This window comes from Arachis stenosperma, chromosome 2, assembly GCF_014773155.1.
Source record: "Arachis stenosperma cultivar V10309 chromosome 2, arast.V10309.gnm1.PFL2, whole genome shotgun sequence".
In the NCBI taxonomy this organism is placed as follows: Eukaryota; Viridiplantae; Streptophyta; class Magnoliopsida; order Fabales; family Fabaceae; genus Arachis; species Arachis stenosperma.
The window spans coordinates 94,990,240-95,001,585 of NC_080378.1; the positions used below are offsets into that span (position 1 = coordinate 94,990,240).

Consider the following 11,346-nt stretch of genomic DNA (forward strand, 5'->3'; position numbering starts at 1 on the left):
ATTGCCACCACATCAAAATAATTAAACTATTATAAAATTCAGAATTCATGCAATTCTTTCTTTTATCAATTAGGCACGTTTTTATTGAAGAAAGGTGATGGATTCATAGGACATTCATAACTTTAAGGCATAGACACTAAGACACTAATGATCATAAGACACAAACATGGATAAACATAAGCATTAAAATTCGAAAAACAGAAGAACAATAACAAGGAAATCAAAGAACGGGTCCACCTTAGTGATGGCGGCTCTTTCTTGCTCTTGAAGATCCTATGGAGTGCTTGAGCTCCTCAATGTCTCTTCCTTGTCTTTGTTGCTCCTCCCTCATGATTCTTTGGTCTTCTTTAATTTCATGGAGGAGAATGGAGTGTTCTTGATGCTCCACACTTAGTTGTCCCATGTTGGAACTCAACTCTCCTAGGGAGGTGTTTAATTGCTCCCAATAATTTTGTGGAGGAAGGTGCATCCCTTGAGGCATCTCAGGGATCTCTTGATGAGAGGGGTCTCTTGTGTACTCCATCCTTTTCTTGGTGATGGGCTTGTCCTCATCAATGGGGGTATCTCCCTCTATGTCAACTCCAACTGAATAACAGAGGTGACAGATGAGATGAGGAAAGGCTAACCTTGCCAAAGTGGAGGTCTTGTCCGCCACCTTGTAGAGTTCTTGGGCTATAACCTCATGAACCTCTATTTCTTCTCCAATCATGATGCTATGGATCATGATGGCCCGGTCTATGGTAACTTCGGACCGGTTGCTAGTGGGAATGATTGAGCGTTGTATGAACTCTAACCATCCTCTAGCCACGGGCTTGAGGTCATGCCTTCTCAATTGAACCGGCTTTCCTCTTGAATCTTGCTTCCATTGTGCGCCCTCTTCACATATGGTTGTGAGGACTTGGTCCAACCTTTGATCAAAGTTGACCCTTCTAGTGTAAGGATGATCATCTCCTTGCATCATAGGCAAGTTGAACGCCACCCTCACACTCTCCGGACTAAAATCCAAGTATTTCCCCCGAACCATAGTGAGATAGTTCTTTGGATTCGGGTTCACACTTTGGTCATAGCTCTTGGTGATCCATGCATTGGCATAGAACTCTTGAACCATCAAGATTCCGACTTGTTGAATGGGGTTGGTGAGTACTTCCCAACCTCTTCTTCGGATCTCATGGCGGATCTCTGGATATTCACCCTTTTTGAGTGAAAAGGGGACCTCGGGGATCACCTTCTTCAAGGCCACAACTTCATAGAAGTGGTCTTGATGCACCCTTGAGAGGAATCTATCCATCTCCCATGACTCGGAGGTGGAAGCTTTTGCCTTCCCTTTCCTCTTTTTAGAGGTTTCTCCGGCCTTGGATGCCATAAATGGTTATGAAAAAGCAACGCTTTTACCACACCAAACTTAAAATGTTTGCTCGTCCTCGAGCAAAAGAAGAAAGAAGAGAGTAGAAGAAGAAGAAATGAGGAAGAGGGAGATGGTAGTGTGTTCGGCTAAGAAGGGTAAGAAAGGGTGTTTAGGTTGTGTGAAAATGAAGAGTTGAAGAAGGGTATTTATAGGAGAGAGGGGGGGTAATGGTTCGGCCATGGAGGGTGGGTTTGGGAGGGAAAGTGGTTTGAATTTGAAGGGTGAGGTTGGTGGGGATTTATGAAGGATGGATGTGAGTGGTGAAGAGAAAGATGGGATTTGATAGGTGAAGGGTTTTTGGGGAAGAGGTATTGAGGTGATTGGTGAATGGGGGAAGAAGAGAGAGAGTGATGGTAGGGTCTTGTGGGGTCCACAGATCCTGTGGTGTCAAGGAAAAGTCATCCCTGCACCAAATGTTGCTCAAAATCACGTTTTGAGCCATTTCTGGCGTTAAACGCCGGGCTGGTGCCCATTCCTGGCGTTTAACGCCAGGTTGTTGCCCTTTACTGGCGTTTAACGCCAGTCTGGTGCCCCTTTCTGGCGTTAAACGCCCAGAATGGTGCCAGACTGGGCGTTAAACGCCCAACAGCTAGCATTACTGGCGTTTGAACGCCAGTTTCTTCTCCTCCAGGGTGTGCTATTTTTCTTCCTGTTTTTCATTCTGTTTTTGCTTTTTTCATTGTTTTTGTGACTTCTTATGATCATCAACCTACAAAAAAGATAAAATAACAAAAGGAAATAGTTAACTATAAAACATTGGGTTGCCTCCCAACAAGCGCTTCTTTAATGTCATTAGCTTGACAGAGGACTCTCATGGAGCCTCAGAGATACTCAGAACCGTGTGGGAACCTCCCAACACCAAACTTAGAGTTTGAATGTGGGGGTTCAACACCAAACTTAGAGTTTGGTTGTGGCCTCCCAACACCAAACTTAGAGTTTGACTGTGGGGGCTCTGCTTGGCTCTGTTTTGAGAGAAGCTCTTCATGCTTCCTCTCCATGATGATAGAGGGATGTCCTTGGGCCTTAAACACCAAGGATTTTCCATTCACTTGAATGATCAACTCTCCTCTATCAACATCAATCACAGCCTTTGCTGTGGCTAGGAAGGGTCTGCCAAGGATGATGGATTCATCCATGCACTTTCCAGTCTCTAGGACTATGAAATCAGTAGGAATGTACTGGTCTTTAACTTTAACCAGAACACCCTCTACAAGTCCATGGGCTTGTTTTCTTGAGTTGTCTGCCATCTCTAATGAGATTCTTGCAGCTTGCACCTCTAAGATCCCTAATTTCTCCATTACAGAGAGGGGCATGAGGTTCACACTTGACCCTAAGTCACACAAGGCCTTCTTGAAGGTCATGGTGCCTATGGTACAAGGTATAGAAAACTTCCCAGGATCCTGCCTCTTTTGAGGCAGTTTCTGCTTAGACAAGTCATCCAGTTCTTTGGTGAGCAAGGGAGGTTCATCCTCCCAAGTCTCATTTCCAAATAACTTGTCATTCAGTTTCATGATTGCTCCAAGGTATTTAGCAATTTGCTCTTCAGTGACATACTCATCCTCTTCAGAGGAAGAGTACTCATCAGAGCTCATGAATGGCAGAAGTAAGTCCAATGGAATCTCTATGGTCTCATTTTGAGCCTCAGATTCCCATTGTTCCTCATTGAGGAACTCAGAGGGGATTGGTACACGCCCACTGAGGTCTTCCTCAGTGGCGTCCTCCTCCTCTCTTTCCTCTCCATATTCGGCCATGTCTATGGCTTTGCACTCTCCTTTTGGATTTTCTTCTGTATTACTTGGGAGAGTACTAGGAGGGAGTTCAGTAACTTTCTTGCTCAGCTGACCCACTTGTCCTTCCAAATTTCTGATGGAGGACCTTGTTTCATTCATGAAACTTTGAGTGGTCTTTATTAGATCAGAGACCATTGTTGCTAAGTCAGAAGTATTCTGCTTAGAACTCTCTGTCTGTTGCTGAGAAGATGATGGAAAAGGTTTGCCATTGCTAAACCTATTTCTTCCACCATTATTGTTGTTGAAACCTTGTTGGGGTCTCTCTTGATTCTTCCATGAGAAATTGGGGTGATTTCTCCATGAAGAATTGTAGGTGTTTCCATAGGGTTCTCCTAGGTAATTCACCTCTTCCATGGAAGGGTTCTCAGGATCATAAGCTTCTTCCTCAGATGAAGCCTCCTTAGTACTGTTTGGTGCATTTTGCATTCCAGACAGACTTTGAGAAATTAAATTGACTTGTTGAGTCAATATTTTATTCTGAGTCAATATGGCATTCAGAGTGTCAATCTCAAGAACTCCTTTCTTCTGATTAGTCCCATTATTCACATGATTCCTTTCAGAAGTGTACATGAATTGGTTATTTGCAACCATTTCAATCAATTCTTGAGCTTCTGCAGGCGTCTTCTTCAGATGAAGAGATCCTCCAGCAGAGCTATCCAAAGACATCTTGGATAGTTCAGAGAGACCATCATAGAAAATACCTATGATGCTCCATTCAGAAAGCATGTCTGAAGGACATCTTCTGATTAATTGTTTGTATCTTTCCCAAGCTTCATAGAGGGATTCTCCATCCTTCTGTCTGAAGGTTTGGACTTCCACTCGAAGCTTACTCCATCTTTGTGGTGGAAAGAACTTTGCCAAGAAGGCATTGACTAGCTTTTCCCAAGAGTCCAGGCTTTCTTTAGGTTGAGAATCCAACCATATTCTAGCTCTGTCTCTTACAGCAAAAGGGAATAGCATCAGTCTATAGACCTCAGGGTTAACCCCATTAGTCTTGACTGTGTCACAAATTTGCAAGAATTCAGCTAAAAACTGATGAGGATCTTCCATTGGAAGTCCATGGAACTTGCAATTCTGTTGCATTAGAGAAACTAATTGAGGCTTAAGCTCAAAGTTGTTTGCTCCAATGGCAGGGATAGAGATGCTTCTCCCATAGAAGTCGGGAGTAGGTGCAGTAAAGTCACCCAGCACCTTCCTTGCATTGTTGGCATTGTTGTTGTTTTCGGCTGCCATGGGTTCTTCTTCTTTGAAGAATTCGGTCAGGTCCTCTAAAGAGAGTTGTGCTTTGGCTTCTCTTAGCTTTCTCTTCAAGGTCCTTTCGGGTTCAGGATCAGCTTCAACAAGAATGCCTTTGTCTCTGCTCCTGCTCATATGAAAGAGAAGAGAAAAAGAAAATGTGGAATCCTCTATGTCACAGTATAGAGATTCCTTGAAATGTCAGAGGAAAAGAGAAATAGAAAGAAGAAGGAGAAGAAGAATTCGAACTTTAATGGGATAAGGTTCGAATCGTGCATTTAGAAGGAGTGGTACTCCATAAATAGAAGGATGTGAGAAGGAGGGAAGAGGATTTTCGAAAATTCAATCAAAAGATTTTGAAAACATTTTGAAAATTTGATTGATAATTTTCGAAAATTGAAAGTGGAAGAGAAATCAAGTGATTTTTGAAAAAGATTTTGAAATTAGAAACTAAAAAGAATTTGATTGAAAACTAATTTGAAAAAGATATGATAAAAAAAATATGATTGAAAGGTTATGGTCTTAAAAAGATGTGATTGAGAAGATATGATTTGAAAACCATTTTAAAAGATATGATTTGAAAATAATTTTAAAAGATTTGATTTTGAAAATTAGTGACTTGCCTAACAAGAAAAGATATGATTCAAACATTAAACCTTTCTCAACAGAAAAGGTAACAAATTTGAGATGTTCAATCAAATCATTAATTGTTAGGAAGTATCTTTGAAAAAGGAAGGAAATTGATTTTGAAACCATTTGATTGAAAAGATATGATTTGAAAAAGATTTGATTTTGAAAAACTTTGAAAACTTGAAAAAAAATTGATTTGAAAACAAAATCTTCCTCCTAGCACCATCCTGGCGTTAAACACCCAGAATGGTATACATTCTGGCGTTTAACGCCCAAAATGCTACCTTTTTGGGCGTTAAACGCCCAACCAGGTACCCTGGCTGGCGTTTAAACGCCAGTCTGCCTTCTTCACTGGGCATTTTTGAATGCTCAGCTTTTTCTGTATAATTCCTCTGCAGTGTGTTCTGAATCTTCAATCCCTTGTATCATTGACTTGAAAAGACACAAATTAAAAATATTTTTGGATTTTTAATAATCAAAATGCAACAAGAATCAAATAACAATGCATGCAAGACACCAAACTTAGCAGTTTATGTACTACTGACACTATATGAGACACAGAAACACTCAAGCCAAAAGAATTCAAAGATCAAAACAAAGAACTATATGCATGAATTCGAAAAATATAACAAAAACATGCATTTGACACCAAACTTAAGATGAGACTCTAGACTCAAACAAGAAACATCAAATATTTTTGGGTTTTTATGATTTTGCAATTTTTTTGTGTTTTTCGAAAATTAAATGGGAAAAGGTATCAAAATCCTTAATGAGAATTCCAGGAATCAGTGCAATGCTAGTCTAAGACTCCGGTCCAGGAATTAGACATGGCTTCACAGCCAGCCAAGCTTCCAAAGAAAGCTTCGGTCCAAAACACTAGACATGACCAAAGGTCAGCCAAGCCTTAGCAAATCACTGCTCCAAAAGCAAGATTGATACGAAATCAACAAGCTCTTGTGGTGATAAGTTGAAACCTCGGTCCAATCAGATTAGACATGGCTTCTCAGCCAGCCAGATTTCAACAAATCATCATGAAACTCTAGAATTCATCTTCAAGAATTTCGAAAAAAAATACCTAATCTAAGCAACAAGATGAACCGTCAGTTGTCCAGCCTGAACAATCCCGGGCAATAACACCAAAAAATTGATGTTGTTGCTGGATCTTGGCACTGATGTTACCAAAGGCTTGCTCAAAACTAGAACAATCCCCGGCAATGGCGCCAAAAACTTGGTGCGCGAAATTGTGAATTATACTTTTTCACAACTCTCATAATCCCTGGTAATGGCTCCAAAAACGTGGTAGCTCAATACCATGGCATTACACAACTTCGCACAACTAACCAGCAAGTGCACTGGGTCGTCCAAGTAATAAACCTTACGTGAGTAAGGGTCGATCCTACGGAGATTGTTAGTATTGAAGCAAGCTATGGTCATCTTGTAAATCTTAGTCAGGCAAACTCAGATATATATGGTGATGAACGAAAATAACATAAAAGATAAAGATAGTGATACTTATGTAATTCATTGGTAGGAACTTCAGATAAGCGCATGAAGATGCCTTCCCTTCCGTCTCTCTGCTTTCCTACTGTCTTCACCCAACCCTTCTTACTCCTTTCCATGGCAAGCTCGTGTAGGGTTTCACTGTTGTCAGCAGCTACCTCCCATCCGCGCAGTGAAAGCTAATGCACACACTCTGTCACAGTGCTGCCAATCACCGGTTTGGTTCCCTCCCCTACCGGAATAGAATAACTCTTTTGCGTCTGTCACTAACGCCCAGTAGGTTACAGGTTTGAAGCACGTCACAGTCATTCAATCATTGAATCCTACTCAGAATACCACAGACAAGGTTAGACCTTCCGGATTCTCTTGAATGCTGCCATCAGTTCTTGCCTATACCACGAAGACTCTGATCTCACGGAATGGTTGGCTCGTTTGTCAGGCGAGCACTCGGTTGTCAGGCGATCAACCATGCATCGTGCAATCAGAAATCCAAGAGATATTCACTAAGCCTCAAATGCGTGTAGAACAAGAATGGTTGTCAGTCACCTTGTTCATGAGTGAGAATGGTGATGGGCGTCAATCATCACCTTCATCATGTTGAAGAACAAGTGATATCTTGGTAAAAGAACAAGTGGAATTGAATGGAAGAACAATAGTAATTGCATTAATACTCGAGGTACAGCAGAGCTCCACACCTTAATCTATGGTGTGTAGAAACTCCACCGTTGAAAATACATAAGCATAAGGTCTAGGCATGGCCGAATGGCCAGCCTCCCAATGATCTAAGAACTAAAATGTCCAAAGATGATCTAGAGATCTAAAAGTGATCAAAAGATTTCTATACAATAGTAAAAGGTCCTACTTATAAGAAACTAGTAGCCTAGGGTGTACAGAAATGAGTAAATGACATAAAAATCCTCTTCCGGGCCCACTTGGTGTGTGCTTGGGCTGAGCAATGAAGCAATTTCGTGTAGAGACTCCCCTTGGAGTTAAACGCCAGTTTTAGTGCCAGTTTGGGCGTTTAACTCCCAATTAGGTGCCAGTTCCGGCGTTTAACGCTGGAATTTCTTGAGGTGACTTTGAACGCCGGTTTGGGCCATCAAATCTTGGGCAAAGTATGGACTATTATATATTTCTGGAAAGCCCAGGATGTCTACTTTCCAACGCCGTTGAGAGCGCGCCAATTGGGCTTCTGTAGCTCCAGAAAATCCGCTTCGAGTGCAGGGAGGTCAGAATCCAACAGCATCTGCAGTCCTTTTGAGTCTCTGGATCAGATTTTTGCTCAGATCCCTCAATTTCAGCCAGAAAATACCTGAAATCACAGAAAAACACACAAACTCATAGTAAAGTCCAGAAAAGTGATTTTTAATTAAAAACTAATAAAAATATACTAAAAACTAACTATATCATATCAAAAACATACTAAAAACAATGCCAAAAAGTATACAAATTATCCGCTCATCACTCCTAAAGGCTGGGCGTTAGTGACAGACGCAAAAGAATCAATGGATTCTGCTCCAACCTGATTGAGAACCGACAGATGAATAGCCGTGCCGTGACAGGGTGCGTTGAACATTTTCACTGAGAGGACGGGACTGTAGCCACTGACAACGGTGATGCCCAACATACAGCTTGCAATGGAAAGGAGTAAGAAGGATTGGATGAAGACAGTAGGAAAGCAGAGAGACGGAAGGGACAAAGCATCTCCATTCGCTTATCTGAAATTCTCACCAATGAAATACATAAGTATCTCTATCTTTATTATATGCGTTATTCATATATCATCCATAACCATTTGAATCTGCCTGACTGAGATTTACAAGGTGACCATAGCTTGCTTCATACCAACAATCTCCGTGGGATCGACCCTTACTCGCGTAAGGTTTATTACTTGGACGACCCAGTGCACTTGCTGGTTAGTTGTGCAAAGTTGTGATAAAGAGTTGAGACTGCAATGAGCGTACCATGTTGATGGCGTCATTGATGATCACAATTTTGTGCACCAATACGCCAGCAGCGCAGTGTTTGTAACTCATATATAATGTATTGAGTAACTAACAAATATGTTGATGTATTCGTTTATGTTTTACGACATAAAATTATTGTCTTATTTAAATATATAAATTTAAATTTAATACTACAGTCTTTTAATAAATTTAAACATTTAAATAATTTTTTAAGAGATTGAATTAAAATTTAATTATTTTTAATAATTTAACATTATAAAATTAAATAGATATACAAATTATATTGGTACATAAAAATGAAACATTTGAGGATAAGATATTTTCTATATACCAGAATTTTTGGTATACAAATAATGATTTAGTGCTAATCCATGTAGTTGTTAATGATAATGTCGTAGATGACAATGGATTAGCCATTTTTATTTTTACATTATTTTTTGTGTATTATTCTTTTATATTACTCTACTTTAGTGTGTTGAGTTTTTCTTTATTCAAAAAAAACTTTTAAAGTACTCAAATTTTCTTTTATTTTAAAATTTTGGATTTCAATAGATTGAAACCTAGTGAAATCCCTTCACACCATTAGAAAAGGAACCAATAATACATGCAAATGTTTGTTAACAAAAAAACAACATGCAAGGTTTTAACTGAAAAAAATAAAACTTATCTAGGGTCAAAAAAATGAATTGAGTGAATGTATGTTTTAAGGGTGTTTATTGTCATGGCCGCGAAGGCAGTGAAGATGTTGGAGAGAGGGAGGGAGTACATGAGGAGGCCATCGGGGAACTGAAGGGCAACGCGCTTGGTGCCGGTGGAAAAAACGCGTCAAACGCATTTGTGGACCTCGAAGTTGTAGGTGTGAGGGAGAACGGAGATGGCGGCATTGAGGGCCGCGTCGTTGAGGACGGAATAGAGGATTTGGTTCTTCATAAACCACTTCGGCATTGGCCTTGGCTTAGCTTGCTCCACCTTCATCGGCCAATCAACCTTCTTCCCTCTCTAATCTTCTGTAAACCCTTTTTTTCTTAGCCTTTCAGAAACTCACTCGGCCACCTTCTACCTTCCTCACTTAAGGGTACTCACGTACAACCTGCTCAGCAGTACCAAAAACAAAACACCAGCACCAAAAGTGGACTTGAAAATGGCTTCGGTGTGGGTTGGGGAGAAGTGGAGGGAGGTGGAAGGGAAAGACAGCTGGTGACGTCACCTACGGCGCTTGTTGTGTCGACGACTTCTCCGCCGCTGCGCTCTCCGCTGACCTCCTCATCCACTACGGCCACAGCTGCCTTGTCCCCTTCGATTCCATTACCATCCCCTGTCTCTACGACTTTGTCAACACCAAAATCGACGTTTCCCATTTGGTTGATACCGTTAAATTGAACCTTGAATCTCGTGCCCAAAACCTCGTATTAGGTGGTACTATTTAGTTTGCATCTGCAATTAGAACTGCGAAGCCAGAATTAGAGAAATCAGAGTTTAGGGTTTTGGTACCGCAGCCCAAGCCTCTTTCGGCCGGTAAGGTTCTTGGCTGCACTGCTCCCAAGGTTTCATTAATGGATTCATTTAGTGAGAATCCTGAAAATAGCATTTTGGTATTTGTAGCTGATGGAAGGTTTCATCTTGAGGCAATCATGATAGCTAATCCTAGGATTAAGGCTTTTAGGTATGACCCTTACATTGGGAATTTGTTTCTGGAAGAGTATGATCACGTGGGAATGAAGGAATCTAGGAAAGGTGCAATTTTGAGAGCGAGAGAGGAAGCTCGGAATTGGGATGTTGTTTTGGAAACTTTGGGTAGGCAAGAAAACCCTAAGATTCTGGAGAGATTGAAAAAGAATATGAAGGAAAAAGGGTTCATTTACACTGTTTTCTTGATGTCTGAGATTTGCCCTGCAATGATTGCATTGTTTGAGGACTCCGTGGATGCTTGGATTCAGATTGCTTGTCCTCGGTTATCGATTGATTGGGGTGATGCTTTTGTGAAACCAGTGCTCAATCCCTTCGATGCAGAGATCGTAGTGGGGGTGATACCTGGCTGGTGGGAGAAGAAGAAAAATGTGTTGGTGGCAAAGGTGCAGGAAGGTTGTGAAGATGGTGGTCTAAGTTGCCAGAAGAGTGGTGATTCTTCCTTTGAGTGTAACTGTGGAGAAGATGAAAATGGAAATAGAAATAGCGATTTTGGTGGTGAATATCCAATGGACTATTATTCTCGAGATGGTAGGGGAGTGGAATTCCTCTTATGTGAAGAAGTCCTCTGGTCTTGTAAGGAGAATTTATGTACCTTCGATTGCTACTAGTGCCATTTCTCAGCAGTCTTAAACTTTCTATAGGTTATAGATTTTGATATTTTGTTAGTTACTAGATATTGGCTTTTGCCTCTAAACAACATTGGATGTTTAGGGAGAAAACATAGTATGATATGACACAATACAATACATCATCTCATGATGTGCGATTTGATGTTTTACTGGTGTTAAACGGTGCGATGCACAGTTTTATATTTAAATTTGACACGTTGAATCGAAAATAATATTTTATAATAATAAATATTCAGATATACTAATTGATTCTAATTATATTCTAACAATCAAAGTAGTTAAAATATATTCAGTGAGTACTCTAAATTTATACCCACTTTTATCAAATAATAATTCCACTCCTTGAATTCTTGTTAGCATAATATATATATATATATATATATATATATATATATATATATATATATATATATACTCAAATTTAGTCTATAAATACGCCAGCAGGGCAGTGTTTACAATTCATATATAATGTATTGAGTAATTAACAAATATGTTGGTGT

The 11,346-nt window shown here is 40.3% G+C and overlaps 1 pseudogene; it reads left to right on the top strand.

Annotated features, from left to right (window-relative positions):
* Window positions 1-9,161: 9,161 nt before the first annotated feature.
* LOC130963204 (uncharacterized) lies at window positions 9,162-10,847 on the top strand (annotated as a pseudogene).
* Window positions 10,848-11,346: the final 499 nt, after the last annotated feature.